Source organism: Astatotilapia calliptera, chromosome 10 (genome assembly GCF_900246225.1).
Source record: "Astatotilapia calliptera chromosome 10, fAstCal1.2, whole genome shotgun sequence".
Lineage (NCBI taxonomy): Eukaryota > Metazoa > Chordata > Actinopteri > Cichliformes > Cichlidae > Astatotilapia > Astatotilapia calliptera.
In genome coordinates this window covers 19,199,440-19,227,183 of record NC_039311.1, presented here as the reverse complement: position 1 = coordinate 19,227,183, position 27,744 = coordinate 19,199,440, and the positions used below count along the sequence as shown (strand labels likewise).

Sequence of the window (27,744 nt, the reverse complement as noted above, 5' to 3'; positions counted from 1 at the left end):
AGCAAACCATATTTATTTGATATAAACTGGTCATATTGAAAATATTGATAAGGTATGATATTTTGAAGCCTTTGATCAACACTCCATATATATTCAGCCATAGTTGATTCAAAATTTCTAAACTTGAAATAAAGCATGCACAAAACAGAGAAAAAAAAATACAGATATAAAACAGTACAAAGGGTATAAATGTAAACCAGACTTATTTGAGACTGTACTGTGTAAATGTCACATCAAAATGAGAAACCTCAACATGATATTTATCACATCCATATTATTTGAGCTCTTTAACATCGGAGCACATTCTCTTAGTTTCTTCAAATTTAACCGGACACAACATTGGAAAGTCGTTATTACTTGCATTTCAAAAGCACAGAACCATCATACATGCATTATTATTATTAATATTATTTATAGTACATGATGCATCAGTTGTTTAACAAAACCTTATGTGAAAGAGTAAATTGAAAAAAAAAAAGTATTAGTTTTTTTGAACAAGTGTCCTGACTTATTAAAAATAACGACTGCTTTTACTGCTCGAACTGTTCTCACTTTATCTTCTGTCTGCAGTTAACCTTCTGTGCACTCAGTTAATATCCATGGGCTCTGGCTGCTCTCTCCGAGAGAAGAATTCAAAGAAAGCCTTCAAACTCTCGTCATCTACAGCCACTGAACTGTTCACTACATTTTTAAACCTTATGAGATTTCTGCTCTCAGTGAGCTTTTTCACACCAACCAAAAAGTCTTTCTGTTGAGTGCATTTGCAGGCGAGTATTCCTTCAAGAGACCAAACTTTTCCCTCTCAAACCTCTGAATAATGATGCGTTCAATTATATCAGAAAAAGGATGCCCAAACTCTATAACACTTTGGTTTCGACCCCTTGTTTCATTGTATAAATAGCCTCCTGTATGCATTGCAACAGCATTGCCATACTCTTTAAAGACAGGAAAGCTGGAGTTGCCACAATGTAAACAAGACTTATAAGTTAGAAAGTGTTTGCGTTGTTAAACAGTTAGTAATAAGATGAACACAGTCTTGATTACCTCTCCTGCACCTCTCCACAACTTGACCATGGTTGCCTGTGAAACAGTCAAACAGACTGTCATCCGGATATTCGATAATGCAAATTCCACCACTGTGGCAAACGAATCCACTGTGTGTTAAGAGACCATCAGGCAATGTCTGATCAGCACTGAGCTTTAACAAAGCCCAGTCAGTACATCCAGGTCCTTGTGGTTTCCCGTTTAATCTCACTTGACATAGTTACTGAGTTCCATGAGTTTCTTCATTGTTTGCTTGAACTGTAAAACCATTATGTACTTATTGGTTTCTGACAGCAGATTTCTTGTACAAGGAGTACAGAAAAGGCCCAAAACTGTCAATAAGCTGGATACAAGGTCATGATTCACCTTTGAGCCTTGGTTGTCAAAAAGGTATCTCAATGACTGTGAGAAAATTTGCTACAACTGCAAAGTAAATAGAATTGTGCACACATAAATTTCTGTCTCAGTGTGGCTATAAATTGGTGATCCCTTAAGAAAGGCTTTGTTCAATAAAGCTCAGAAAGCAGTTTGGTTTCAACACTCAATTTATTTTTGATTTACAATATACATGAGTTAGGAAATCAACATGTAAAAGCTTTTCTTCTAAACCATATGCAATTGAATTTGCTTTATGATGCTAGACAAAAAATAACCGAAATCCATGAGGCTCTGAGGCTGACCCTTAGCATCACAGTAAAAGTATCCTCCTGAATGCATTGCAACAAGACTACCTTTCTTATTAAACACAGGAGAACCAGAAGAGCCCTGATAAAAATTAGAGTTGTATGTCAGTCTGCCATTGAGTCCTGGAATTTCTTTTACCACACGATTAACGTAATCATCATTGGAACCTGGATTTTTCCTCCAATTCTCCTCCACAACCTGTCTGCGGTTCTCAGGACCAACAACTGAACAAAAATCTACTTGTTTTACTTCCGCATTAGGATGTCCAATAATGAAGATGTTAGAACATTCAGTGTCAGAAACTGACTTAACGTGTGGTAAAAGACCATTGGGCAGTGGCAAACTGTCATTGACCTTTAACAAAGCCCAGTCACTCTTATTATCAAAATCATAGCAAACAACGTCTTCTACAGCTACACAATCACACATAGATTCTTGAATTTCATATGAAAAAGTAACAGTGATGTTATTAGTAAGCTGATCAGTCTTAAAATTATAAGCAGATTTAATAACATGAGCGTTTGTAAGGACAAAATTATCATACAGGAGAAAACCACTTCCACGTGGTTTCCCACCTATTATCACTAGACAAACAGATTTACTGAGAAGCAAGAATGTATTGGTATGTATTTCATATGGCCATATATTATATATATTGGGCAATGGCATATTGTCATTGATCTCTAACAAAACCCAGTCACTCTTATTACCGAAATTGCTGCAAAAGTCATAGCAATGAACACCTACTACATTTATAAGATCACACTCAGACTCTTGAATTTCATGTGAAAAAGTAACAGCGACATCATTTGTAAGCTGTCTAGTTTTAAAATTATAGTAAGGCTCAATAACATGAAAGTTTGTAAGGATAAAATTTTTAAACAGAAGAAAACCACTTCCAAATTTGTCCCTTGTTCTGACTTGACAAACAGATTTACTGAGCTCCAACAATTTATTGTTATGTATGCCATATTTCTCAAAACAATTTGACACAGTGTAATGAAGCTGCAGTATGTAATCATAACAAATAAATCGTTTCTGTGACTTGCCTGTGAGACAGTACTCTGGAGTTAAGATGCAATGTCTGTTAACCATTATCTTGCTTTGATTGCAGAGCTGCCCTAGACGCAAAAACAAGTCATAGCGGGAGTATGTGATCCAGGACTCTTTAGTAGAGTTAGGATTTGAGAACTCTCCACAGCAATTAGGTGGTACAGGCCAAGCTGGACCAAACGGTGGTGTAGTAACTGCAGGACCACACGAGACAGCTGCGGAACCAGGTGAACAAATAAATCATTAATTTCCAATTACTAACACTACCAGTGTACCCAGTGTACTGTGTTTGTTAATCTCAAAAGAACATTCAATATGATTACTTTTACTGCACAAAAATCATAAAAAAAACCATGATTTTGGTTCATCTATATCTAATGCAGGTCTCAGAATAACTGTGTTTTCTACAAAGCTTGTTTTTCCCAGAAAAGTAAAATTAAGTGGAAAATAAACTGCTTAATATTTCACTCTTCCTACCATGATTTGAGGGCTCTCCACGGCCATTAGGAATATGTAGACTCTCTTCACCTTCATGCATTTCAAGGACTACCGATGGCACCGAACCCCCCACACCTTGTCGCGGTGGCTCCTTTCCGGTCTGTAAAATTAATGCACAACTAGTTCAGAAACTAGCATAATGTGGTAAATGTATATAAATGACTTATTAATTATTAATATCCTACTATTTTATTACAGGAGGAAATCAATACCTCAAGTCCAGTGGCTGGGATGCCAGTTATGAATGCCATTTTACCTGAAGGAGAAAGGTGAGCAAATGAATCATTAATTTCCAATTACTAACACTACCAGTGTACACAGTGTACTGTGTTTGTTAATCTCAAAAGAACATTCAATATGATTACTTTTACTGCACAAAAATCATAAAAAAAACCCCATGATTTTGGTTCATCTATATCTAATGCAGGTCTCAGAATAACTGTGTTTTCTACAAAGCTTGTTTTTCCCAGAAAAGTAAAATTAAGTGGAAAATAAACTGCTTAATATTTCACTCTTCCTACCATGATTTGAGGGCTCTCCACGGCCATTAGGAATATGTAGACTCTCTTCACCTTCATGCATTTCAAGGACTACCGATGGCACCGAACCCCCCACACCTTGTCGCGGTGGCTCCTTTCCGGTCTGTAAAATTAATGCACAACTAGTTCAGAAACTAGCATAATGTGGTAAATGTATATAAATGACTTATTAATTATTAATATGCTACTATTTTATTACAGGAGGAAATCAATACCTCAAGTCCAGTGGCTGGGATGCCAGTTATGAATGCCATAATAATTTCCCCCAGGGATCAATAAAGTATTCTGATTCTGATTCTGATTTCACCTGAAGGAGAAAGGTGAACAAATGAATCATTAATTTCCAGTTACTAACACTACCAGTGTACACAGTGTACTGTGTTTGTTAATCTCAAAAGAACATTCAATATGATTACTTTTACTGCACAAAAATCAGTGCAACTATTCTCAGTAGATAAAAAAACAAATATATAAGAAAAGATCAAAGTAATCGTTCATTTCTAATTACATTCACTGAATTTCAAAAGGTTAAAACAATAAGTTAAAGAATGCAGAACCTCCATTTTGTAGCCAAACTATTTGTAAGCCAAGATGGTGTTATAAACACGGATGGTTATTCTAAAACATTTTGCCATTGTTGATGGTTTGTGTACATTTACACATTTATTTCTCCTTCTTTTGTTTTTTCTCAGGAACAAAAGTTACACCTGCCTACGCATACCCGAAACTAATCAACTCCCGAGTACGTTTCAAGAGTTATTTTGGAGATAATTCGGCAATAAAATGTTTCATGTACTACACTGTTTCAAACACTACATTTAGTGGCCTTGTTTCTATAATCAGTAATCACTTTTTTGTGACAGTACAAATTGAAATGAATTTGATTGATTGAATAATATTCGTGGTGGTAAATAGCCTTCGGATGTAACCGATCAATTTTCAAATCTGTGTTCTATGATGACAGCTGGGATAGGCTCCAGCGCCCCCCGCGACCCTGAAAAGGATAAGCGGAAGCGAATGGATGGCTGGATGGTGTTCTATGATCTACATTTTAGCAGTCTAAAGGAGAGTAACAGTTGGTAACCTGTTACATCCAAACCCCTTGACTCCGCAACCAGCCGCAACACACGCTGTCTGGGTATGACCCGTGATCTCACGCAGTCTGGGCTGATGTAACTTAAAATTTGGGCTTTCTGCGGCCTAACGTATCGCAAATAAAAGTTTTCTTTCATCAAATAATCAATATCACGTCTACATTTTTTATGTAATTTAAAATAACAAGCGAAATTGTGGCGCTTAGAGGCATTTTTTGTCTGGTTTAAACTAAACATACGTTAAACTAAACATACGTGTTAATCCTTTAATTGTAGTTCAGTTTCATTTCAGTTTCATTTAATCCATAAATGAGTTAACTATAGGTCCGACTTACCTTGACGTTACTCTCTGTTTGCAACTAAAGCGCTCCACTGTCCTTTCTCCTTCGTCCTTCGTCCTTCGTGAAGTTAATAGAAGTTTCATAGAAGCTGAAGCTTCCGGTAAAGTTAAAGACAGATGGGACTTACCTTAAGGTGAAGAACAATGACGTTATGCTAAGATGATAGGAACACCTGCGCATTTTTAAGCTGTGAGATAAGTACCCAGAGGTTGTGGCGGCTATAGGTCCAACTTTAGTTAACTAACTAATTTATGGATTAAATGAAACTGAAATGAAACTGAACTACGATTAAATGATTAACACACTGTTAGACATTTTATTGTATTTTTACAGCAACTTACTGGCAATAGTGTTGCCAGTAAGTTACTGTAATTACTGATCTACAGTATCTTTACTGTTGTGATGTTTTACAGTTCAACCACTTTACTGTAAACATATATTACAGTATAACAGCTTTACTGTAAACGTGGTTTACAGTTAGAAAGACTTACCGTGATTAAGTTTTATAGTATCACTGTACTGCAAATGTGGTTTATGGTATAACACTGTAATTGTGTACAGTATAATTTGTTTAGACTGTAATTGTGTTTTACAGCAAATAAAAATAATGTTAACATTCATATTCAATATAAGAACATTTACAAAAACAATATAATTCAATAAAGTAGTCTCAGAATAGTGAATTAAACCAACATTTATTGTTGATATTTTTTTTAACAAGAAAAACATTTTTCAACTGAATAAAAACAATGTCAATAACCAAAATAAATAGAAGCGTACATGAAAACTACACAGTCCTTCACCTTTCTGTGTCTGATTTTTTTAAGGAAAACAGTTTTTCATTCCACTAAAAACAGGTCAAACCCACCAGCATGAACATTAAATAAACTATTACAATTGTAAAACAAAAATCATTTACAAAATGTAATAATTATCAGTGGGTCCCAGGAAATAGAATGTGACATGGGATTTAGATTTCCGTTACCAGGATGGTCGGGTTCAGCGTAGTCTTTATCACCACCTGTCAAAGACACATCATCAATATTCATGTTTGCTCAGGTTATTCACTTGTTCACATCTGTCTGAGATCATTCATACTGTTGTATGGATGAGTGTATAGTATGTATATAATTATCAGCTATGTAAAAGATATTATCATCTCTGTATTCTTACCTAGTTGGAAGTCCTCCATTCAAACTCAGAGAGCCGCTGGAGGAAGGTGGTGATCCGAGAGCTGATGCTTGTAACCTTCCTCTTTACGACACGATCTGTCTTGCAGCTTGTACCAAGTTTTGCAGGGCATTTTGTTCCCATGTCTGGATTGATCCTCACAAAGAACCTTTTAACGGAAAAAAGGCTGCTTTAATTTCAAAATTAAAACATACATTACAGCAATCACCTATATGTTTCTGCAACTGTAGTCAAGCTATCACATATATTTCATTCTTAAATGGTGTAAGCTTTAATGGTGTAAAGTATTTACCTCTGTATCATCTCCTGTGTGATGGACGCTGACTCCTGATACTCAAGGTTGAAAACGTAGTATGACGCAAAGAAGACAGCAAGGGTGCTGGCAAAGTCATGCATCTGCTCAGGCTCATAAAATACCTTGCCCTCCAAACTGATCATCCAGCGGCTTGCAGACATGAAATTATTCCCTAAAAACAGACAAGAGTCCAATAAGACAATGTGCTCACCGTTACAAATAAGGTTTCCACAAGAATGGTGGATAGCAGGCCTCACACTGTACAAAAATAGAATCCACACAGTTTGCTGCTATTTCTCTTATTATTTATTATGTAATGAAAATTATGATCAATTACAGGAAAAAACTGCCTAATGTTTTGGCATTTTGGCCTGTGCTGAAATGTTAGGCTGTTTTTTCCTGTTGGTCATTGTGTATAATAAATAAGAGAAACAGCAGCAAACTGTGTGTATTCTATTTTTATACAATATAAAACAGACAAACCCCTGTTAAGTAAGTTGTTGTGGGTACAAATACCACAATAATTACATAGATTTTTTACAAAAATATTACAAGAGGATTGAAAGTATTTACTTACCAAGCGCTATTACCCTTGGTGTGATGGGTAAGGTCATCTCTCTCTCAACAGACATCTTGGTGGAAAAAGCCTTTAAAACACAAACACTGAGGCTACATCACACTGTCAGCGCAGCCAGCAAGGGCAGGAGAACAGCAATGCACCACACTGGGCGGGAAAAGACAGAGAGACAATTGTTAATTTAATGTTGCATTTATTTAACCCTTGAAAAATATATTTACATAAGTAAATAAAAGAAAAAAAACACACAACCCATCTTTTCCAGAATAATTCAACTAATTGCTCTTTTGACCAACCTAACACAGACGTTACATGGTTTTCCTATGAAAAAGACCCTGGAAGACGTTGTATTAAAGGGAAAAAAACATGCTCCCCTTCCCACTTAAAAAAATAAATAAATATTAAACTTAGGTTGGAGTTCCTCACGCCACCAACCTAATGTTATATTAACTTTTTAATGTTGTGTACTGCAGCTCACACAAAATTAAATAAAGCAGGCTAACCTACATGAGCAAGCTCAAAACTGGATAAGATTGTTTTAGCAGTCTCTAAATTTCCAAAAAAAAGTTGTCTTTCTTTATTCTCATTAAATGTGTATTTTTACCTGCTGCTTTAGCTGAAGCTAAATGTCCCACTGTTAGCATGGCCAGCTTCTCAATAGTCATAGAACAGAAGCGCAGGAGAACAATGCACCACACTCGGCGGGAAAAAGACAAAGACTGTCGTTGCGCCTGTGTTCCTCGCCCCTCCCCGTGGAAAATATATATCTAAATATATATTTAAATAAGAAAAGAAAAAAAACACACACAACCTATTTTTTCCAGAATAATTCAGCTAATGTGCTATTTCGACCAAGCTAACACCGATTTTAAGCCCCCTCCCCCCACACACAAAAAATATATATGCTCTTAAGAATTAATAAACGAGTATGTTAGGTAGGAGAGTCCTTTGCATTACCTTATGACGTCCCGTTTGCAGTTTCCACACAGAGGCCCAACAATAACGAGGTGCAAAATCTTTTGTCCTCTCGAGCATATCGTAATGAAGAGTTAACAAAGTTGGACTGTCTTTCCTCTCCTGTCAATCACTGGATCACAGGTCATGTCAGTCAGGATATGGAGTGGTGGTTGGTAGAGGTAGGTGGGTGGGCGGGGCCAGCATGCATTCAGTGTGTGTTTCACTAAGTTGGGTTGACTAGTTCCCAGAAGAGTTCTGTACATGTTGCACGTTCAGTAAATGAGCAATTCAGTTACTGCTCGACTGAGAAGCCTCCGCCAAATTATTACAATATTCTCCACTGACTGAAGTTCGCCTTTGGCAACGCAGTGGCAAGCACACATTTGCAGCAGCTGTGCATGTGCATACAACTGCATGCAGCAGATTAGATGATCAGAATTCTTGAACCTTACACACAGGCAAGTCCCCTAAAAAGTCAAAACCATAATACTTTCACTGGTATCATACTGACAAATGGCATAGGTTGGAGGAAAATCTGGAAATGGTTGGCAGTGAAAGAGTTAAAATGTAATGCACTATTGCAACCAACCACTGAAAGAGTAAAAATGCACAAACAGTATGATGAACCATTCAAATCACATAATACAGTAGCACTACTGCTAATGTGTTAACGGTAGGTATAACTACTACCGCAATTTTAAAAAATACAGTAAGTAAATGTAAATAACCTTAATATACCCATAATGCAAAGCAAATTACAGTAATTAACTGTAGAAATGTTTTCAGGTAAGTTACTGGGCATTTTGTGGTATTTTACTGTGAGAAATACAGCAAAGGTTAACAGTGCACGTATGTTTAGTTTAACGTATGTTTAGTTTAAACCAGACAAAAAATGCCTCTAAGCGCCACAATTTCGCTTGTTATTTTAAATTACATAAAAAATGTAGACGTGATATTGATTATTTGATGAAAGAAAACTTTTATTTGCGATACGTTAGGCCGCAGAAAGCCCAAATTTTAAGTTACATCAGCCCAGACTGCGTGAGATCACGGGTCATATACCCAGACAGCGTGTGTTGCGGCTGGTTGCGGAGTCAAGGGGTTTGGATGTAACAGGTTACCAACTGTTACTCTCCTTTAGACTGCTAAAATGTAGATCATAGAACACCATCCATCCATCCATTCGCTTCCGCTTATCCTTTTCAGGGTCGCGGGGGGCGCTGGAGCCTATCCCAGCTGTCATCATAGAACACAGATTTGAAAATTGATCGGTTACATCGGAAGGCTATTTACCACCACGAATATTATTCAATCAATCAAATTCATTTCAATTTGTACTGTCACAAAAAAGTGATTACTGATTATAGAAACAAGGCCTCTAAATGTAGTGTTTGAAACAGTGTAGTATATGAAACATTTTATTGCCGAATTATCTCCAAAATAACTCTTGAAACGTACTCGGGAGTTGATTAGTTTCGGGTATGCGTAGGCAGGTGTAACTTTTGTTCCTGAGAAAAAACAAAAGAAGGAGAAATAAATGTGTAAATGTACACAAACCATCAACAATGGCAAAATGTTTTAGAATAACCATCCGTGTTTATAACACCATCTTACAAATAGTTTGGCTACAAAATGGAGGTTCTGCATTCTTTATCTTATTGTTTTAACCTTTTGAAATTCAGTGAATGTAATTAGAAATGAACGATTACTTTGATCTTTTCTTATATATTTGTTTTTTTTTATCTATTGAGAATAGTTGCACTGATTTTTGTGCAGTAAAAGTAATCATATTGAATGTTCTTTTGAGATTAACAAACACAGTACACTGTGTACACTGGTAGTGTTAGTAATTGGAAATTAATGATTTATTTGTTCCGATTACATACTGCAGATTCATTATATTGTGTCAAATGGTTTTGAGAAAAATCTTGTACTTGTAACAAATATTCAAGTCTTTTTAAATACTGACATTAAACACCCTTTACATATTTTGGGCAGTTTTTTAAATTGTAAATTGCTCATATCTCCTCATGTATGGGAATATGGCATACATAACAATAAATTGTTGGAGCTCAGTAAATCTGTTTGTCAAGTAAGAACAAGGGACAAATTTGGAAGTGGTTTTCTTCTGTTTAAAAATTTTATCCTTACAAACTTTCATGTTATTGAACCTTACTATGATTTTAAAACTAGACAGCTTACAAATGATGTCGCTGTTACTTTTTCACATGAAATTCAAGAGTCAGAATGTGATCTTATAAATGTAGTAGGTGTTCATTGCTATGACTTTTGCAACAATTTCGGTAATAAGAGTGACTGGGCTTTGTTAAAGGTCAATGACAGTTTGCCACTGCCCAATGGTCTTTTACCACACGTTAAGTCAGTTTCTGACACTGAATGTTCTAACATCTTCATTATTGGACATCCTAATGCGGAAGTAAAACAAGTAGATTTTTGTTCAGTTGTTGGTCCTGAGAACCGCAGACAGGTTGTGGAGGAGAATTGGAGGAAAAATCCAGGTTCCGATGATGATTACGTTAATCGTGTGGTAAAAGAAATTCCAGGACTCAATGGCAGACTGACATACAACTCTAATTTTTATCAGGGCTCTTCTGGTTCTCCTGTGTTTAATGAGGAAGGTAGTCTTGTTGCAATGCATTCAGGAGGATACTTTTACTGTGATGCTAAGGGTCAGCCTCTTAGTCTTATCGATTTTAGCTATCCTTTATCTAGCATCATAAAGCAAATTCAATTGCATATGCTTTAGAAGAAAAGCTTTTACATGTTGATTTCCTAACTCATGTATATTGTAAATCAAAAATAAATTGAGTGTTGAAACCAAACTGCTTTCTGAGCTTTATTGAACAAAGCCTTTCTTAAGGGATCACCAATTTATAGCCACACTGAGACAGAAATTTATGTGTGCACAATTCTATTTACTTTGCAGTTGTAGCAAATTTTCTCACAGTCATGGAGACACCTTTTTGACAACCAAGGCTAGGGTCTGGCAGGGAAACTCTACAATTAGTTAAAAAAAAATAAAAAATCAAACCCTACACAGCAAAATAAACCTGCATCTTTAGATCTGGTCAGTATTCTGTTCATTGTGTGTAGCGCAGATATTTACTGAAAATAAATCTGAAAGTGACCCTGATTCAGGCTCTCGTATGATTAAAAAACAACAACATAAAAAGCAACTAAACAGCAAACCATATTTATTTGATATAAACTGGTCATATTGAAAATATTGATACGGTATGATATTTTGAAGCCTTTGATCAACACTCCATATATATTCAGCCACAGTTGATTCTAAATTTGAAATAAAGCATGCACAAAACAGAGAAAAAAATACAGATATAAAACAGTACAAAGGGTATAAATGTAAACCAGACTTATTTGAGACTGTACTGTGTAAATGTCACATCAAAATGAGAAACCTCAACATGATATTTATCACATCCATATTATTTGAGCTCTTTAAAAATCGGAGCACATTCTCTTAGTTTCTTCAAATTTAACCAGACACAACATTGTAAAGTCGTTATTACTTGCATTTCAAAAGCACAGAACCAGCATACATGCATTATTATTAATAATAATATTATTTATAGTACATGATGCATCAGTTGTTTAACAAAACCTTATGTGAAAGAGTAAATTGAAAAAAAAGTATTAGTTTTTTTGAACAAGTGTCCTGACTTATTAAAAATAACGACTGCTTTTACTGCTCGAACTGTTCTCACTTTATCTTCTGTCTCCAGTTAACCTTCTGTGCACTCAGTTAATATCCATGGGCTCTGGCTGCTCTCTCCGAGAGAAGAATTCAAAGAAAGCCTTCAAACTCTTGTCATCTACAGCCACTGAACTGTTCACTACATTTTTAAACCTTGTGAGATTTCTGCTCTCAACAAGCTTTTTCACACCAACCAAAAAGTCTTGCTGTCGAGTGCATTTGCAACTGAGGTATTCTTTCAACACATCAAACTTTTCTCTCTCCACCATTTTTATAATGATGTGCTCAATGATGTCAGAAAAGGGATACCCAAACTCTATGACACTCTGGTTTTGACCCATCACACCAGGGTAGGCATACCCTCCTGAATGCATTGCAACAACATCGCCGTCCTCATTAAAGACAGGAGAGCCAGACGACCCAAAATACAAACAAGACTCATAAGTCAGAAGGTGTTTGCGCTGTTTAAGATCAACTGCCACTTTTTCAAAGAACCTGCGAGTAACGAACTGGACAGGCTCATTATTGTTACTGTAATGCCTTTCCACAACCCGATTCCGGTTCACAGATCAAACAACCAAACAAGATTCGATCTTTTTCGTTCCACCATCTGGATGTCCAACAATGCTAATTCCACCACTGTGACGAATGAATCCACAGTGTGTTAGGAGACCACCAGGCAATATCTGGACATCACTGAGCTTTAACAAAGCCCAGTCAGTCCCTGACACATCAGGTGAGTAATCATAACCAGAAACCTCTTCCACATCTATCAGGCCATCGTTCTGCTCCAGACTTTCATAAGAGAAAGTGACAGTGACCCGCTCATGAAGCCGGCCGTTATCATTACAGAAATCTTTAATAACATGGGCATTTGTGAGGACAAATCTGCTGAACACGAGGAAACCGCTTCCTTGTGGTTTTCCATTTATTCTTACTTGACAAACAGAATGACTGAGTTCCATGAGTTTCCTCATTGTTTTTACTTCTCGGCACGACTGAGCATTGCTCCCAAACTCCAGACGCAAAAGATTCTGGGCGAAATTAAGGTCATGAGCTTGTTTTTTGCTGCTTTTGATTGAGTCTTTAAATTCTGAAGACAAACAATTTTGCATCTGTTTTAAATAAATATTTCCACACAGATTTGGTTTCTTTTCTGCTACATTGTCGGTCTCTGATTTGACTGTGTTAGTCTGCTGTGAAAGCTCCTCATACCCACCAGAACGACCTGCCAGAGATTCACTCTGCAGCACGTAAGCGTCATCAAGACTGCCAGGCTGACTTTCTGGTGGATCAGACTTGTCGAGCAATTTGATCTTAAAAGTTTCATTATCAAGGTCGTCAACCAGATTGCACATCTCTGTGTTCACTTCAGTGCGCATGTTAAAGAGCACGCAATTCTTTTTGAACATGGTATTGAGAAAACGACCATCTCTTCGTAGAGCTTGCTTCACTTTTTCCCCTTCGTATGCGTAAACAGTAATTTCCTGCATGTCTTTTCTTAGGTCAGGATTTTTCAGGATTCTGACAACATTTTTACCTCCTCGTGCTATGACATGAAATATCACAAGCTTGTTAGATTGTCTCTTTTTGCAGGGATAACCAGAGACGCTAACTGGTTTCTTTGGCTTCTCCACAGCTTTCACAAACTTCAGAGTCAGACGTTCATTTTTAATTACTCTGCATGGAAAGTGTGAAGCGATTGCTTTCGCACTTCTTACAATAACAAGCTCTTTGTCCTTCTGCTTTTCTGCAGCTGCTTTGAATTTTGGACTTTTCTTCAGGCAGTCCTCAATAGTTTGCGCTTGATTGCAGGTATGGGTATAGATGTTCTTCCTGTAACTCCACTCAAAAGAATGGGTCAGATGAGGCTCTTCGTCCTAGGAAGAACAAACAATCAGGTCTCTCTTACAGGGGAATCTTATTCTATTCAATTACTAACATGTTCTTAAGTCACTTTGCACTATTAAAACATTCCTAGCTAACAAAAAACAGGTACACCTATAACTCAATTAAACTGCCTGAAAATATGTGGGTATTTTATCCATTTCTTTTTATTGCCAACACAGAAAAGAAATAATGAATAAACCTTTACCTTTGCAGCAGTATTTAGATGAGGAGGTGGAATATTTTCCTTATCCTGGGAGTGTGTTGATTCCTTGAAGTAACAGAGAGGAACATTAACGCAGATGTAGTATACAGTTTTTAAAAGAAAATAATGTCCATTATAAGAGTTAGGTACTATTGGTAAACTGATATAATTACAAAGCATTGAGAGTCCATTTCACCTGTTTTTGTGTGCAGTGACTAGAGCACTGGAGAGGCAACGAGACAACTGTCAAAAATGGAATACTTTCCACAGACCATTGCTCAAGACTAACCTTTATCTAGTTCTGATTTTTGCTATGGTCCTTGTTACTGCTTGCACCATGAGACAATACCTGTAGTGACATTTAGGACACACAGGCAGTCAAGCTCCTCCAGGATGGAGCATCTATATAAGCAATGGTATGTACTCAACACCTGTAAAACAGTTTTTCTGGGGGTGGTCTTGTTGCCATTCCAGTGTCCCTTATTGCACTAAAGCAAATTAAACTGATTCAGTGACTTATGCTCCCTGTCTGGTTAAGTTTAACACATTTTGTATTACACTGTTGATTATCAAGTTTGAGCAGTGTATTGTATGTACGCCATAACCTTACAAATCAAAACATCCCTGTACATAAATTCATTCATAACAACTTTAACTGCTTCATAAACTTCATTACATGAGAAAATCAGCACCTTAAAATTGTCTCTTGGAGTGTTATTTCTGCTCGTCATTCTTCCTGTTGAATGTGACAAACAGGTACTGCAGTTTCTTACCTGAAGAAAAGTGATTTTTAATCAATTACACAACACATTTTACTGTGTGCATTAATGTCAATGTGATTTATTAAGATCAACTTCAATGCCAAAGGAAGTGCATAGAAACACAAAAGCAGATAACATATGCCAATTGTAGATTACAGAAGTTTTAAAAATTGGGCTGCATTACATCACACATAATTCTTAAATGTGACAACATCTGAAGATAATCCAAAACAAAATTCCTTAAAATGCAACCCTAAAAACAAAAAAGGTAATTAAAGTTAAAAATAATTAATACAACTGTGGGCTACTAAAAAAACAAGCCAAGATAAACAGAGACAATGCAGAAACAAGTATCTGCCAGTGTTATATACTCCAGGAAGTCCAGGAGATTTAAATTAAGAAAAGTCTTAGTGGAAAAAAGGTGGCAAGCAGGGAAAATTGTCCATTTCAAAACAAAAAGAGATGGTGGAGCTAAAGCGACACCTAAGAAAATAAATATTATTAGTAATAAGTTATATTACTACTGCTCTTTGTTTTTGTAATAAATCACACACCAAACACACTATAAGGAGGATGAGCGCCCTGTCTGGGTCTCCTCTGTCCAACTGGCAGCAAGGGCGGTACCTAAACCAGAAAAGAGCAAAAACACACTCAGGCCAAGGTCACAGCCCCGCTGAGGGCACTTACAGTCAAACTAGTGAAATCTGTCAGATAATACGAGACGGGTGCATGTTTCTTCAAACTTTCATGTCTAAGGCATGCATATTAGATATTGGATGCTGTGTTTGTATTGCAATAAGTATTCAATTCTGGAAAAAAAACAACAAAAAAAACTTTTGTTTTAGAGGATGAACGAAAACATGCAGGAACATAGTCATGCACACTCTGCAGGATATATTGCACGATTTCGGGTGACACCAACAGCAGTACGACATCTGGCTGTAATGTTGACAGCAATTTGCTGTGAAACCCATACGGTAAAAAAATATATTTTGAAATATATTTTGAAATATATTTCAAAATATACAAAAATTGGCCAAAAAATATATGCGCTAAAATACATTTCAAAATATATAAATATATTTTGAAATGTATTTTAGCGCATATATTTTTTGGCCAATTTTTGTATATTTTGAAATATATTTCAAAATATATTTTTTGAAATACATTTCAAAATATATAAATATATTTTGAAATGTATTTTAGCGCATATATTTTTTGGCCAATTTTTGTATATTTTGAAATATATTTCAAAATATAATTGAAAATTAATTAAAAATCTTTCAAAAATATATTTTACCCTTCATATATTTCAGTCGAAGAAAACACATTCACATGTAACAACTGAAAATCTTTATTTGATATCTAAAACAAACACAGCATATAAATCAAGCTAGGAACATACATTATACAACTTTATTTTCATAACATTCTTAAAAATTGTAAAATTTTTAAAAAATAAAAATTATATATATATATATATATATACACACACACACACACACACACACACACACACACACACACACACACACATATATATATACATACATTTTACTATACAAAATGCAACTGCAACAAACACTTATAAGTAACGATACTGTGAATTTGATGTGAACTGCTATTAACACAATAAAAATGTGATCACTCAAAGATGTTTACTGATCAATAACAAGCAGAGGAATACACACACACACACACACACACATATATATATATATATACATATATATATATATATATATATATATATATATATATATACATATATATATATATATATATATATACATATATATATATATATATATATATATATATATATATATATATATATATATATATATATATATATATGTGGGTGTGTACGAACATAAAACATATTTAAAATGTAACTTTTTTTTTCTTTTCCAACAGTCTGAGTTCCCCCAGCTTTGAATTGACTGCAATCCCCAAAGCCCCTCTGGATACATTGGGGAACCTCTTCCTTACCGCCACTGTAACAAACAAAAGTCACAGTTCTAGTACTTTTATCAGAGTTAAAATAAAAACATGATTTAAATTAGCTAGCTTCATTTAGCAAACAGATATTTCCGTTTATAGAGATACAGATATATTTTCCACATAATTTTACCTTTTTTTTCCCCCTCGATGGAAAGTCTATCCAGTTCACATTACAGTAATACTAACACCCCTTTTGGTCATCTATCCTTACTCTCCATCATTCAATCTGTTGACCTTCTTTGTCTGAGTCCAACCACTTCAATGCTTCATCACCTATCTGTGCAATTTTTATTGTTGCAAAGTGAGTTACTTGTGCAGTATGCAATTTTAGATACACAGTCTTCACTTACTATATATGGCTGTCATGGTTTCTTTATCAAGGGCAGTTCTTCGCTCTGCGCCGATGTCTGTTTTGCTGTGTCCTCCTATAAAAAGCATTAACATTTGAGTGTCTGGCTAGTTAAATTTCCAAAAATCTGATCTTTGTTCATCTAAACATTTGAACTACAATATTATGCTTTTTGGTAAAGAAACTGGTGACAGAGAAGTAGGCTTTTTAAAGTACTATTAGCTAACCATTTGAACTGACTTTCAAAGCTGATTACCTTTTAAATTGCTGTGGATCAAAACCTCCAGTGGGAAGGCGGCCATTAGAAGAACACGCACCATTGAACCTGAAAATAACAAAAACAAACAAAAAACAGAACAATATATAGATACTGTTTATATAGGGTAATAAATCTCTTCTGAAGCAATATAGTTCATTTTGGGTGAAAAACAAAACATTCCTCTAAAATATATATACTGACATCAGCAATCAACATCATGATTGTAATTATTTCCTTTTTAGTACATCTACTGCTGTTTGCATGTGTCAAGCACTACGACTGTATCTATGCATATAAATTCACCATATATATCCAGCAAAAATGTTTTGTTATAGTCAAAAGGAAAACAAACAAAGGCATTCAATCAGAGGTGAGAAATTAATTGGGAATATGAATTATAGGTGAACTATTCTTTACCTACTAGCAATCAAGCTTCTTTAACCAAGAAGCTTGAAATATTTGAATGTAAAATAAAATAAATAAATAAATAATAATAAAAATAACATGATGTAATTAAAATGCACAACTTACATTAAGGAAATCTGCATTTGTATCCACAGGCTAAAAGTAAAACAGTAAATGTGTTAGTGATAGTACAGGTATTTAAAAAAAAAAAAAAAAAAAAGAGGCAGTAACTGTGACGCTTCTAGTGGGATGCTAAATGCAGAGATTTATATTTACAGTATAATACTGCATGTACGGGTAACTGTGTTGTGAACTGTAACTGAATATTAGAGAATCTCAGAGAAATTAAATGTATTTATTTTTTGAATTTATCAATCATAAAACCGTCTGTTTTGAAGGCCTGTTACGATAGCGACTTTTTGTTGGTCGGTATATTGCCCCATAAACAATTGCGACAAGTTATGTCATTGTCATTTTAAGACCATTTTATGTCTTTGAATGTATAATCATAATATAACACCATAATAATGCAAGATCTACACACTTTCAATTGACAAACCAACATCTAATTCTTAAAGTATTTAGAGCATTGAAATTAGGAATCAAAATATTAGATACCTTAAAAACTTGAATAAATAGTAAATTTTCTAACAAATAGAAAACAATGTTATTTAATGTTATTGTTATGTTATCATTATATTTTATTTTTGTAAATATAATGGCGGATAAATTACATCATCAACAATTATTGAGGTCATGTACATGTATTGTGTGTTAAGTCGATATATCGATTATTGTGATAGGCCTACTGTTTTGGTATCATAACGAGCTTGTCAAACATGCATGACCACTAAACAATGTCTAAGCAGTAGTATTGGTCTGAATGACAACAAACATAACTAGTGTTTTGGAAAATCTGTTAGAAAACAGTTATTTCAATAATTATGATTAGCATGTGACACAGACACCGCATAAAAAACTACAACAACAAATACTTACTTTAGGAGGATGGGGGAGGGCAGCATGAGGTTGAGACTTTGACATCTGTAAAAAACAAATTCATGTATTACAAACAAGTCACTTAAAAATACATTAATGTGGCAGACTGTTCCCTGTTCAGATGCAGTGTATAAGTACAATCAGGGCTGTCACAACAATGGGGTGGGGCCAAGTGGCTGCAACCCTAGGTACAATGTGCAGGTATATATAATTACATATAATATATGTGAATAAAGCAAGAATCTGTTTAGGTTAGTCACTGTGCTGACTGATGCTTGCTAGGTTTATATGATTGCAAACTGCACAAAAACAACAACAGCAACAACATTAATGACAATGACAAACAAAATTACTTACATTTATGTAAATCTCACATTAGGAAGATCTGCATTCGATTTCATGGGCTGAAATAAATAGGCAGAAACATTACTGCTAAAAAAATAAAAAACAAAAACTCTAAAAAGCCTAAAAATGACTTAAAAAGCAAGGAAATGTGGAACATTGTAATTAGCGAACATTAATAAAGCATAACTGTTCTTTGTTTCTAACCTTGGTAAGTACTCTGTAGCCAGAAGGAGAGGTAGGATTTCTGTGAAAGCCAAATTAAATGTGAATAGGCTTTGATAGTTATTGAGAAGGCAGAATAATAAGAAAAGGCAAAAGTACGTCACAATATAATTAATTAAGTTACATATTTTGATTACCAAATTATGGAAGCGTGGAGCTGCCACCCAGGCAAAAGAAAAATAGAGCTGTATCACGTTATGACGTGAAATGTTTATTGTTCTAACATTATGCTTTTCATGTTTGTATAATATAATATCACGTTATTATAATATACATAATTGTCACGTTCGCACAATATTGTACGGACGTGATAATATGTACATTTTTCGTACAATGTTGTTCAAACATGTTGTTCAAACATGATAGTATATTGTTAGAACGATAAACTTTTCACGTTATAACGTGATATACTTATATTTCTCTTTTGCCTGGGTGGCAGCTCTACGCTTCCGTTCCAAATACACGAGAATAAAGTAATATTATATGGGAAAAGGCACCTGCTAGCTTGATGATGGAGGCTTCTTAGACTGGCCACCCGCCTTGGCTTCTTGTCGCCACTCCACGAAATAAAGGTCCGTTTCCTCCATGCCGGCTAATTATTCATCCTCATTAAAATCTCGTATATGTTCAGTTGGCAGAATTGAGAATTTTACATCTTCCAACCACTTAATTAACGCGAACATAATCGGCTTGTTTCTTCCCGTCTCCTGTATCCGGCCGTTCCTCTCGCTGTCAGATTTCGCGCCTCAGAGACGTCGTTATTTTTCAAAAAAAAAAAAAGAAGAAAGAAAGAAAGAAAGAAACAGCAACAACTACTAAAGAGAGTTTTTGCACGTTCATTGCACATTTGTGGGAATGTTTAAATATTTAATTTTTATTAATTACTTTTCATTATATCTTTATTTTTTAAACCACCGTGGAAGTGCGCATGCGCATACACTCCTGCACGCAAAGGGCTTTGGAGTTGACGTAATGTCGCAATGCATTGTGGGAGCGCAGCACCATCTTGGCAGGTCACGAATCAAAACAAGATTGCTACGAACCATTCTGAAACGTAGCTCAAAAGAAAATGACGGTATAGAGACAGATTCTGTCCAGATGCAAAGAGACGGTACTTGATTGTTGAAATGTGGACCCGTATGAAATATAGCCGTGGAGTAGAAACCCTGAAGACCAAACCGCTATTGACTTAGCATGATCTACTCTCATACCTTGTCTGTGGAGTCAGAGCATACACGGCGCACCAATTTCGCAATTATAAATCTCTGGAGGCGCACATCCAATTCACCAAGGACTGGGTACAAGATTTGGCTATTTTTAAGCCTCCACGTTGTGAGTACGCCGTCATTCAAGCAAAGGTAAGTCAGCTTGAGTACTGCGAGTAAAATGCGTTTGATTCCCCCCAGCATTCAAATTAGTGCTAGCAAAAATTCATTCGTGAGGGGGAAATTACAGTGAGAACATGTAGAGGCTCTGTTAGAGGGATAACATAGTGAGTTCAGTGCATTGATGTGACATTGTCCTGAAGGATTTAGTTATTCTTTATGGTTAAAGAAATTGCCCTAATTAATTCATATTTATTATAAATAATCCTAATTACACATCTTGCTTCCTTGTTTGTGTCCTGTGTCACTAAAAATACATTCTGTTTTAGTTTTATACATTGATTAATGACCTGCAGAATCTGCTTGTCATATTAGGTGTCCATAGTTGTCACTTAAAGTCGAACTTTATGTTTTCTCCCTCTTGAAAGTGATTACATCCTTGCATTACATACTTTAGATTCATTTTTTGCTGATAGGTTTCTAAAAAGAAACATGCAGATTTAGAATATAACATGCAGCGTTCTATAGATGGATACATAAAAACACTTTATTTGTTACATTTATGATAAATGGATTTGAAAGTAAATAAAACACATTTGTGTCGGACTTGGCTTATTAAAGTTCTTGTCTTTAAATGAACTTTGTCTGTGTGTGTTTTAGGTCCTGCACTCTTAAAGACTGAATTGCAGCATTGCAGCCACAGGTCATTGTGAGCATCACAGGGAAGGTTGAAGCCGCCCACTGCAGCTGTATGGCTAGAGTCGTGGAGACTTGCAGCCATGTCACTGCTCTTCTGTTTAATGTAGAAGCAACAGTGAGGATCTGTGGCACAAGGACTGTTACAGATGAACCTGCATACTGGGTTTTGCTGGGTAATATGACCAAGATACAGCCAGAGGTTGGCCATAAGATAGACTTCTCCTCTTCAGCTGCCCAAAAAAAAGGTTCTTGATCAAAACATAAACAGACCATTCGTTGTGACAGGTAAAAGAAGCCATCCTCAAAAAAGAAAGGTTCCACCTGCTACTGTGGAGGAGTTGGATCAACTGATGGGACAATATTTTTCCAAGCATAGTTCTGTTCTGAATAACCCATAATGTTTTAATTTAGGGGGCCATGTAAATACTTTGCATTTACTGAATATGTACTTACTAAATACCACTGTTCAAAAGTTGAATAAAGAAACAAAGAAATGTTTGCCTATTTTTAATTAAAAGCACTTTGTCGAACATCACATCAGTTACAATGTAGAAAAAATGTTATGTATAGTTTACAAATGACAAAATGTTCACATAAAATCATGACAGCATTTGTATAATATCACCCACTACTAGCATTCTGTAATTTACTGTCTCTTTTGAAAACTTATCACTACATAAACAGCACAAGACTTAAAAGTATTTAACAAGAGCATTTTTCCCTGGTTTTACTACCACACTGGGGCACATGTTCACCAAAACGCAGCAAACCTTTGCCATCTTATCCAGGAGGGTCACCTTTTTACCCTCACATGGAAGAAGTAATCTGATTGGCATGGTGGTATGTAGCATGTAGTTTGAAGCAGGGATTTCGTAGTGCCCCATGTGTAGTGTTGGAACCCAGTCAGGATTTGTTTCATTCATTTCATAGGCTGGTTTGTTGCAATAATGCCAAATAATTAGCAACTCTATAAATAGAAGGTAGTTCTGCATGTTTGTTCTAAGTTTGTGCTATTGAAAATAAAATTAACAGGCTATAAATAATAATATGAACTTATTTAGAACTTACCTGAATGAAAATACTGGAGCACACCAACAGATATCTGTGGCTGGTAGAGAACTGAATATCAGCTCGTCTCGCAGCTGCTATCCAGGCTAGACGCCTTCTTTTGGTAACATCCAACACATAAGCTCCCTCATGATGTTTCCAGGTGAGGAAACAATGAAAAGAGAGCCTGTTTTCAAGCTTATTCCTTTGTCGGTAGTGCAATCTAACATTACAACCGACCACACAGCAAGCATTTGTTTGGCCTGCTAATATGGCGCCTTGACCAAAAATCCTGGCTACGCCCCATCCCGTAAGATCACGCTCCAGAGCCCTATTAACGTACGGATCTAGAAAGAAGACGCTGCATTTTTAACTCTGAGGGAGGTGGAGAATGAGCCTATTTCCAAAACAGTGGAGTGTGTTCCTTTAAGTACTAAATTGTATATATTGTCAAAAACTAAAGTGTACATAGCAGTTGTTGTATCTTGTTTACTGTATCACTGACAGATAATTTCAAAGTCAATGAACGCTACATTATAGTGAGATATTGTGTAATGTGAAATACTGTAAGCAAATGAATAAACAACCTAATTCGTGATAGACCTTTGACTCTGTTTTGTTTGAATCCAACTGTTTTTTGCAGATGTGCATAAAACATGTTACTTTTAGTATTGTTATCATTATCATCATTATTGCACTAAATATATTTTAAATAAAGGATACTTTGATATACATTCTACTGTAAGGTTGGAAATGTATTTTCTTCACCCTAAAATATGTTTTGAAATGTATTTTGGTTTGAAAGAAATATATTTTCAATTTCAAAAATATATTTTTTTGGAGCATCACAAATACAAAATATATTTACCATATATTTGAAATATATTTTGGCCAGGAAAAATGTATTTTTTTACCGTATGGGAAAGCATAAAGGTGAGCAGTACTTGTCAAATTGGGTAGTCTATCACGAACAATACGTGGAGGTGAAGCAATAAAGATGATTCTGGTTGTAAATAAAAGTTTTTTCAGGAAAGTTGCCCCTTTTAAACGTCCTCTCAATCACTCCTGTCTCTTGTGTAGCAGGACCTCCCACTTATTAAATGGCGTTTTTTCCGCCATTTCTTAACCAGACGGTTTAGAAAAGTGCCGAGAAGGCTTCCCATACCCATTTGCTAGCGTGTGCATGTTCACGCACTTTAGGAGTCCATATAAATTGACGAAAATGAGCCATTTAAGGTGTTTTTTGTTTTGTTTCTTTGAACACTTACCTAAAGCGTGAAAACCAAGTGCCTGTAGCCGCAAACGCAGACAAGTTTCGCGCCTTTTCTGTCTAATGCTTGCGTGTTTCCTGTTTGCTGCACCAGCAGATCGCCATCTAGTGTACCGGAGTGTGTAAGACAGTCCAGACAAAGCTGCAGGATGAGATTCAAAGGCAAATTCTCCTTACATAGAAACACAGTAATAATATTACTAAAAAGATCGGTTTTAAGGTGAAGAGACAAAAATCTGAATGTGACAAATAAAAGGCTTAATTGATTGATTGATTGATTGATTGAATTAAAGCTGCAATAACAAGGAAAGAGAAGAACGTTAAAGAGTTAGAAGTGTTCGAAATGTGTCGTTGTCTCTCCCAGAAGCATTCATCTTCATTAAACAGTTTTTAAAAATTCAACATGCATCTTTCTTCTCTGTTGATGGAGTGGTACTGAATTTGCATTAACTGCCTTGCTTTTTGCTTTTGTCTTGCCTCTGTCTTTTAGTGTATAGCAGTTTCTGAAAAAGGACAGCATTTACAACACCACCTTTTTCAGAAACATTCAACTAAAATAATTCAGAATAATCAGGAGGGGCAAGAGCTGCAACTTGATTTGGGCTTGTTTGGTGGTTTTGAAGGGATCTCCTTCCTTACAACTGCTTCCTCCCGCTGTGGTTGTGCTTTAGGCTGTCGCATACAGAACAGTATGTCTCTTTTCCCACTTTGCAGTTCCTCTTCCAGTGTCCTCTTTGTAGCAGCTGTCCACTTGTTGGAGGCTGGTGGGCCCCTTGAGCTTCTTCTCGTTCCGATTCCTCGCCATAATATTTGCTGATGATGCACAATGCCCTGGTTTGGAGGCGTTCCCCACGTTGCTGTAGCTGCTGGGCATGGCTGTTGTTGCTGCTATTGTATCTCTATCTTCAAATTCATGGGTGTTAGCAATATTTGTCCAGGCCTTGCCTTTGTGTTGGCGGCCTCCGTGTTCTTCTCTGCCACCTGATGTTTCAGCATTTCTTCTGTTAATTTTTCCATTTCTTTTTCATTTCGTTGATCCTGTTTTTGACACATCTCCAGTCTTTGGGCTGCTTCTTCTTCCAACAGTTGTCTCAATGGGTCAGTTTCCCTTTGTTTAACTATAAAAAAGCTCCTGGAGGCGCTTTAATGTAGTTTCTGCATTCTTTATCATTAGTTGAGTTGAGTTCATAAATAAGAAGGGATGTAGAAGTGGAAACATAGGTATGGACTCTGCAGCCACTGGTCCAGTCTCAGGTTCTTCAACACTCTGGCTTTGTGTTAAATGATTCTGCCTCTTCACTTTAACCATCATTTAACACATTGTGGTTATTTTGACCAGAAGATCTTTTTGTTATCCATATCAGCCTTCCTTGGACTGATACGGAGCCTTACAGATAAACATAAATCCCAACAGTACACATCCAGTATGGGTCCCCAGGCTATGCTACTTGAAATATGAGTGAGAACCATAATGGCCTCAGTTATATGTAAATGTAAAGTTATCCTGGGTATGCTGAACTTGGTTGTAGGGCCCCTTTTTTCAATTGCTGTGTTGCTGTTATACTTATTAAGTACCTGGTGAAGGTAGGAAACCAAAACAAAGTGACGGCACATCTAACAGCTTCAAATTATGTCCCAGCAATTGGTCATGCTTGTAAATGTAACCAGATGAGACTCTGTTAAATAAAGAATTTTTATATATGAAAATGACAATCATGACTAAAAGTAAAGGACTCTTTCAACTACCCAACTCTGTACTCAAAGTTCTCAAAGTTCTTAAAGTTAATTAAATTCCCAAATTAACTGCAAATGGTGTGTGTTAAAATCGCTAAAAAAACATTGTTATTTAGCATCTGAGTCTATAGTTTATGTAGATAGGCTAATTTGTAATAATCTACCAGAAAAAATAATATGATTCTTTTGTAAAAATGAAATATAAGCTATAACATAAATTGACATACATGCACTTAGATTGACTTGGGTTTCTTGTTTCCTCAAAATGCATCCAGGAAAGATATCAGGTTTGAGAGTTTGCTTGGAAAGGACGATGGAAATGACTGAAGATGGCGTAGGTTGTCAACCTTAGTGGCATGAGCACTAAAACTGCTGCAATGATGAAGAGAATTCCAGAAACAAAATTCACTTTGCTCTTTTTCCTTTCATGTGCACAAAATTTGTGCGCTTGCTCCCAACCACACCAAGCAGAATCCCAAACAACTCAATGTGATGGCAATGATGATGAACACTCTGGCAGCCTTCAGATCATGAGGTAAGGTCAGCAGAGAATTGTAGGTGTTGCATTCCATGTGTCCAGTTCTCTGTAACATGCAGTCCTCCCACAGCACATAAGAAATGGTGTTGTTGGCATCAATGAAAACTCTGATAATCCACATTGGGAGAACACAGATGATGATTATCCCTAAAAAGCCAGTGATGGCTAAGAGTTAACCCAGAATATATCTACAACAGGCCAACATGATGAATCATGTTGATCTCTTGAAGGAGGAAATGGTGTTCTTGAGAGCTGCTGTAATTTGTCTGTGAGAGATGATTTCAACAGGTATTTTTCATTACCCTCGCAGAGTCGACTGCGGCTTCCTCAATAACAGAGGAGGAGTATTCTAGCGTGAGCTGAAACAAGTTTGTCAAGAAATCTCACCCACTCGTCTTTTTTCAAAACATCTGTGAGAAGGACGGTTGAGATAGATCAAATATGGTATGACAAAATGAAAAAAACAAAAAAACAAACAAAAAAAAAACACGGTACACAATGTGCTGTATGTTCTGTAAATGAAAACATAAAAAATTCAAATAAGGACACACCATTTTATACTGTTATTGCTTGGATGTGATACTAAGTATGAAAACAGAGAGACTGAATGATGAATACTGAAACGGTCTGGCTGTGAAAGTACAGGATGAAAAAAAAAAAGTTCTTTCAGTATCAACCCTTTATTTATTCAGAAAGTTGGGACTAAATACAAATTGAATTCCCAAGTTGTTTTCAGTGTAAATTATCAGCCATCAGCATCACTGAAATATGAAACACATGACTACTTTCAGTGTGACCTGATGAGCAACTGATACCTGTGGGTTAATGACTTGTGGGAGTTTGAATGCCTACGAGGAACCTCTCAGCAACAAAACTCTTTATTCTCCTCAGTGAGTTGGTGAAATAGGAGTGAGGAGTCAATAGGAGTCAATTATCTTGCAGTTCCAGAGGACCTTTTTCATTTTTCTTTTAACATCAGTATCAGTGAATACCCATCAATTCTTGTTCAACACATGCAGGGTCTGGGAGGCCAATCCTACAACCCTAGTTCAAAAATAAAACAATCAAAGCCTACAGTAAATCTGCATCTTTTGATCGGGTCAGTATTCTGTTCATTGTGTGTAGGTCAGATATTTACTGAAAATAAATCTGAGAAATGCTGAAAGTGACCCAGATTCATTCAAAATCTATATTTTGAGTATAAAATGATAATATTGAAAATATTGACAAGGTATCATATTTTGAAACCTTTGATCAACACTCCATATATACTCATCCTAAATTAATTTTAAATGTGAAATAATGCATTTAAATTGAAACACAAAAGTAGAACAGGTAAAAAAATTAAACCTGTTGAAATTTGAGGGTTGTTTGAGGGTTTTAACATTTACTTTGTAAATGTCACAAAACAAAGGAGAAACCTCAACATGATATTTATCACATCTATACAATTTGAGCCCTTTAATAGCTGAGCAGATTCTCTTGGTTTCTTCAAATTTAACTGGACGTTGCACTTTAACAGCACAGAATCAGGATACATTTATTATTATTATTACAATTATTTATAGTACATGATGCAGCAGTTGTTTAGGAAAAATGTGTGTATAAGGCGATAACAATTTCATCTTTTTTTGAACAAGTGTCCTGACCTTATAAAAAGTCACAACTGGTCGAACTGTTCTCACT

The 27,744-nt window shown here is 35.8% G+C and overlaps 2 pseudogenes; both read right to left on the bottom strand.

The window, feature by feature from the left end:
* Positions 1–483: 483 nt before the first annotated feature.
* LOC113030963 (uncharacterized) lies at positions 484–5,474 on the bottom strand (annotated as a pseudogene).
* A 5,997-nt stretch (positions 5,475–11,471) lies between these two features.
* Positions 11,472–23,864, bottom strand: LOC113031128 (protein FAM111A-like; annotated as a pseudogene).
* Between the last annotated feature and the right edge of the window lie 3,880 nt (positions 23,865–27,744).